This window comes from Dipteris shenzhenensis, chromosome 22 (assembly GCF_047967505.1).
Source record: "Dipteris shenzhenensis isolate YYH24624 ecotype China chromosome 22, Dip_SZ_1.0, whole genome shotgun sequence".
Taxonomy (NCBI): Eukaryota; Viridiplantae; Streptophyta; class Polypodiopsida; order Gleicheniales; family Dipteridaceae; genus Dipteris; species Dipteris shenzhenensis.
This window is the reverse complement of record NC_141617.1, coordinates 16,230,040-16,236,737: the sequence shown is the minus strand read 5'-3', so window position 1 is coordinate 16,236,737 and position 6,698 is coordinate 16,230,040.

Genomic DNA, 6,698 nt, shown 5'->3' with positions numbered 1-6,698 from the left:
ACTCTCCAGTAGTCGCCATCCCATGTATCAGCCCACTCGTTAGCCAGAGCATCCCCAATCCTTGATCACATAGCCACCTTGCATGCATACATTCCCTTCCAGATTTTCTAGCCACGTCATCATGTAGAATTTACCACTCTTTACCAAAAAAAAATGCAAATACCCCCAAGGCACATTAAATGCACATTTTGGACCTTTTAGTCACACAATTCCCACACACATTAGCATGCACATTAAAGCTTGCATGCACCCCCATACACGCACATGAAAAGCCCCTTGATATGGGCACCAGAACATATCAAATTCCCGTAACATGCAAGACCACATTGACTCAAGAAAATTAAAAAAAACACCATACATGACTTGATTTTACATGACCCCAAAAACATTTTCACTTGACCACACATTGGATACCCTTGCTCTGGAGGTCTGGTATAACCACATTGCATTTCATCATTTCCCATGAAGTCCCTGCAAGACATACTTTATTGTCTCAAAAAACTATACATTAGTCCATCATGCTTGTGAAAGAAAATTCCACAAATGCCAAAAGCCCACACCTACCCTAGATGTGTACAACTATGTGCCTACCCACAGCTATATACAGTGCTCAAAAACTTGATACAGGTTTTGTCCTATCAACGTTGCAATCAATGGGCTCTTCTTAGTACCCTCGATCTATGCTTCTACACATTGGAAGAAGATATCTAGACAAACCTTTGCTTAATCCTTTGACTTTCAAAAATACTTGGCCTAATTGTGCTTTCAATGCTTTGTCCCTTGTATCTAAGGAGCAAATTATTTCATGATAGAATGAATCAAACGTCTCACAAAGGGAATGACTTCTCATGATGCACGTTTTTTAAATATGTGACTCTTTCTATGTAATGTGATTTATCCTTACCGTGGATGCATCACAAATTTAGAGAGCTATATTTTTGAATAAACCGTAAAGAGTTAGTGTAGGGAACATTCCACACATTGAGAGAGAGTTATTCTTGAATAGATCATAGACTATTAGTGTGTAAAATGCTATATAGACAATTTGAAGACATAAGGCTATTGAATTTGGCTTGGCCAAGATTGAAGCAAGGCAAGTAAGGAAAGGCCTCGTGTCTTGCCAACCAAGGAACTTTTTTGCAATGCCTCAACAAAACATTGGTAGAAATCCATGCATGTTGAAGCACACCTATAATGGCTTGAGAATTTTTCCTAATGATCCAAATCAATCGAAAATAGTTACAAAGTGTGTAAGAGCTTATTGAACCCATGAAGTGTTGCTCTTAATTTTGGATTCGAAAGCCTATATGTGTGAGAACTACAACAAAATGGTACAAGTTAATTTTGTGGTTTACATGAATAGCCCTTGTGGAAACAAAGGATGAACGTGCTCTTTTGCTATAGTTTAATCATTAGCTATAATAAACATTTTGTCTATTATTGGCATCGTTGGAGTCTACTATTGTGAGTAGTTGCATGAGACATCTACCAAGAAATGGGTTTTGCTAGATTGTTGTCCTTGGATTCTACTATTGAGCATTGAGTAAGCAGCCTCATGAAACATCCAACAATCAATGGGATTTGCTACATAACTTAAATTCCTTAGAAAGGTAAAAAGGAAAGAACAACAATATGAAATTATTTTTTTCCATCATATTCATGCACAAATGAAGGATATGAAATTTCAATGTAATATTTTTGTTTCAATAATTGTAAACTAATACAATAGTGAGTCATGTATTCCTATTCTTTGGGAAACTCAAGAGGGTTGAAATAACAAGTCCTAGATAGCATGGTTTGAGTTGTCATACAGGAATAAAAGATACAAGTCTTGTGGTAAGACGAGCACCATGTAGGAGTTCCTAATATCACAAGCCAAGAGTCCATAAATTAGTGCTTAGGATCACCTGAATACCTAGACAAACAACTCCACACCTTGAGAAGTCTCTACCTTGTTAATGAGTCTTCTCCTTCCCTAGCACAACCTCAAGCAAAGGGAAATTGTAATCATCAATCACACTCAACAATTACATATGATTATGGTAGGCATTTTAAACTACCCTCTAGAAGGCATAGAGGGTGGAAGAAGATGCCCTCACTATTTCTTCACCCACTAGCTCCACACAATTCATCACATCATGCCTAAAATGTGTTACATGCAATGATTGAATTATAAATGTAACCATAAATTATTAATTCTTTGATCCTATAGTTATCATCTTAAGGGAAGGCCCACTTCTTAATGTTGATGTAACTCGCCCTACCTATCCCAAGCTCCTTAGTTGTTGGCCTACTACAACCCACCTACATCTCCAAGGTGGGCTTAGCCTATGGATGGGCGGTTATTGTTCTTGTTACTACTATTGTGAGTTGTTCATGTTACAAGCGCAAATGCTAGGCTTGCCTTAATGAGGAATGCTGATTTGTATGTGTGTTTATGCTTGTGAATTCTCTACTACTAGTAGTGATCAATTAGTGTAAACAATTTAAGCCAAGCGCCCAAGGTGGCTATTTGGTAAATGCCTCTAAGTGGAAATACAATGACGGTATTTCTATTACATGTCTTTGTATTTTTTGTTTCTATAAGGAACGAAAATGAGCAAGCTTGTGAGCTATAATTTGTAAAGCAGTAACCAAATCCACAAAGATAACATGGAGATAACTTGAATTATTTATTTGAATCTTGATTTCTATTAGGAAAAGTAAAATAAATTAATAGGTAGGTCTTTAGATTTTCTTGTATATAGGTGCATAGATGTACTGAAGGGATTTGAGGATTTCTTTTGTTATACAAAATAGGGACCCCAAATTGTTCCCAAGATAAAATCAATTAAGTAGTAGATAGGACCTAAATTAAGGTATAGACTTTGCTTTTAATTTCTACTTTTCATTAAATAGAGAGTGTGCTATTTCTAGTTGGAAAAAAAAGAATTCAAAAGGCAAACATGGGCACCAAAGTTAGGGGATCTTTGAATTGAGTGCTCTTATGGCAAAGAATGTACTGCGCTCACTGACAAAGGCTTCTCTTTTACTTTATGAATTCACGTTTTGAAATAAAGCATGCTCTCACTAAATTGCAAAGCAATGTCATGAGCATTCATGCTTTACTCTGACATTATACACATGTTTTGGAAACAATAGCATACAAAGAAATAACATACCAAAATACACCTCACACAACCTCTCACTAGGATTTACCAAGTTACCATATGGGAGTGAGTCTTATGTGACAAAGAGGGAGGGGGTGGATGAGGGAGCATTTCCACCTCTTTCACCAACACTAGATGTGAGTTTTTATGTGAATTATAGGCACAACAAGAATGAATATCTTGGGATCTCAAAGTCCAATATTAGCTTGAGTGTGGCATCCAATCCAAGGTTGATATGTTAGGGATTATCTAGATAAGGTTTGTTAAAACTAGATATTGATAAAGAAAGTAAAGGATTCCTTACATCAATATTCATAACAGTGATGCGAGTACAATAAGTCAATGCAAAAAAATATAAGCTCAAAGAAAAATCTTGATACAGTAATGCTGATAAGAATATTTGTGATCATGCTCTTTAATCCTTTAATTGTAAAAATCAGTCAAAGAGATGTAGGAATATAGATGATCTTCATGCACATCTTAGAAGTTTTGAATTCTCCCAATAATTGGAAGGATAGGCAAGTAGTCATTGATTTTGTCAAACCACCTTTTATATTTTACTTTAACTGCTTTTATACTCCCTTATTTTCATTAAAATCTATCCACTTTGTTAAACTCCAATCGAATCATATTTATTCCTATTTTTTAATGTTTACTGTGTGTTTTCAATAAGTTCAAAAAAGGAACTCAATAATTGAGTGGCATGACATAGGGCGATATGCCTCTTTATGCGTATAGAGAGAAATCCAATTTCGATTTGCTTGCAATTGGCCTATAAGGGGTTACATGTGAAAAGCATCTGGAAAGGGACATGTGGCATGGCCCCACTTGGTCACTAAGTCCTCATCCACCAGTGGAGCTGGACCTTACATTTGAAGTTGCTTTAATTCACAATGTGGTATGTGGAGTTTTTTTTTTTGGGATAAACGAGACAAATTTATTGATAGGGTGGTCAGCCCAAAAAGACCAGATTACAAAATTGTGGCTAGTTACTAGGGGCTACTTGCCCATGGCCTACGCCCACAGGTAGAAGGAAAACTGAAAACTACTTACCCAGAAAACCCGATAACACTCAGACCCCTCAGATGAGAACCAACTAGGGATGCTAGCAAATATGGGAGGTATGTGGGATAAATTTTAACAATACGTGCTTGCACATGTGGTAGTTTTCCATTATGCTTTTTGCCCTCCTATGAGTGTGCATATATTTTATATTTATTTAGCCACAGCAACAAGATAATACCTTTCAATTTATTTTTGTAACTTTTGGAGCACCTAGTACCATTTAAATCCAAATGATAACGTATAGCACTGTGAGGACAAAAACTAGGGGACCCTAACTGCAATTGGGCCATCTTGAAGAGCTTCGAGTGTTTCCATCATGCCACTCACAACACTCGTGACTCTATGTTCTTCTTTGGATCAAAGGTTGCTCTAATTCCTAGGTTTTTGATCCCTAGTTGCTAGGCTTGGAATAGATAGGTAGGTAGGTTGTCCCTCACTAAGAGCATTTGGTACACAATGTTATGCATTCGGCATCTTGCCCATATCAACTCCATGAAGGATTTGCAATCTCTACCTTAAACTTTGTTGAGAAACCCTACCATTAGGGTGCATAGAAGAGGAGGTTTAGGAAGTTGTGACAAGTTTGCTAAGAACACATTCTCATGTTTCAAGCCATTACATAAGAGGCTTTCTTGGATTAAAAAGCTCATGGCAATGGGGGACACAATGGACTTTGTTCCTTTTGACCTTGGCCTTGTTGTTAGGCTACGCTCTATCTTTGTTGAAACTCTACATGGCTCGCATAATTCGCCTGAATACTCATATTTCTCCGCAGAGGTAGCAATGTTAATCGAGGCTAGGACAAAAGTCGGGGAGACATCCCCGATTATCTCACACTTCATGGCCGTGCATTTCCATAGAGAGAGAGAGAGAGAGGATTTTTTTTTGAAAAAAATGCATGCTAAATTAAAAGCTGGTCATTTTTTTGGGTGAAGGGTCGTAATCGTGACGGGACAACGGAATATTAAAAAGAGAATATAAAAAAAGGGGTTGCATTTTCGAGAGTGGCCACCTGGCACCGAGTGCAGGGCTGTTTGCCACGTGTCAAGAAGTGGGGCCCGCCTAGACCAAAAGTGCAAGCCGAGAAGTCCGTGCGTTGCATCCCACGTAGTCAGGCACGTGCACGCAGCTAATCCAAATCTAGCGAAGGACACGGAGCGTCACTAGGCATGCAAAAAGTTAACGCAATCTAGATTTGGCGCGCGCCGCTAAATTTAACTGGACACGTTGCGTTGAAAATGCATTAACACCCTTTTCGTACAACATTGGTTACGGAATTTCCCCCTCTCATTGTCCCTCGAAAAGATAGCAATAGGTTTCTTTTACTGTGATAGTTGGACCGAGATGAGCTTTGCAACTTTACTCAATAAGGCTATGCTATGATCAATGTATGGGGGAACATATACGAACTAGGCCAATTGTGTTTAGTGCTCCTTGGCCTTTGTCCACTTGTAGGCTAGGGAAAGGTGGAGTTCCCACACTTTAGAGAATGACGACACCTTGGCAAAGTGTGAACCTTCGAGGAGTTGTTCACTTGTGTCTTGTCCATTGCCCACAACCAACAAATCTTATAGCCAGAAGGTCTAATCATGGACCACCACATTAACCACCATAATGGCCTCTTTTTCTTTGTTTCGGATAAAAGGTCGAATTCATTAAGGGTGGTCAACGCCTTCAAAAAATTGACCATATCAAAAAATTGGCCAAATGCCCTTGGCCTTCAAAGCGAAGAGCCTCATTTACACCTACCCTATCGGTGGGTCGCACACTCTTGTCCAAAGCTCAATTGAAATCAAGTACTCCACCTTGTGACGAAAGGCAAGCCTATTCCTATCTTCCCAAAGTGCCAAGGTTACCACGGCACCAAGATAAGGCTAGCTGGTAGCCATCATAGAAAGAAGCATCCCCCAACACGGGAATTCTCCATTGCGACCCAATGGTGAACCACGCCATCATGCCCGTCCTTCTTATGGCTACCTGTGAGCATAATGCTTTGGCAGACAACAAATCACGAAGACGGCTTTAATGAAGATGGGGCAAGATCTCACGAATATAGCCAATGAAGCAGTAGGAAAGGGGGTGTTGACAGAGGACGTGAACTTAGAATTGATAAAGCTCTTCCCAAAGAGACAGAAGGTCGGTTTCGTTCATGCACATGAGAAGTTGATATCGAGTCTATTGGAGGTATTGCCTTTCCATCGAGAAGCAATCTATAGTCAACTCTTCACGGATGACACAGTTCCATTCACACAAGAGGAACATACCTATTTGAAGTTTGTACTTAGGACTAGCTCAGACCCTGGCTCTAAGTGGGTCAAAGATCATAATGGCCTCTTATGATACTTGCATCAATCTTGTGGTGAACTAGAATGCCTAGTTTGAAGGGTCGCTTTGCTATACTTAATTAGGTTGTGGCAAGATGCCCCCACAAGGCTAAAGAAGAGGATACATTCCACTTCTTACTTAGGTATAGGGCGTGCCGAA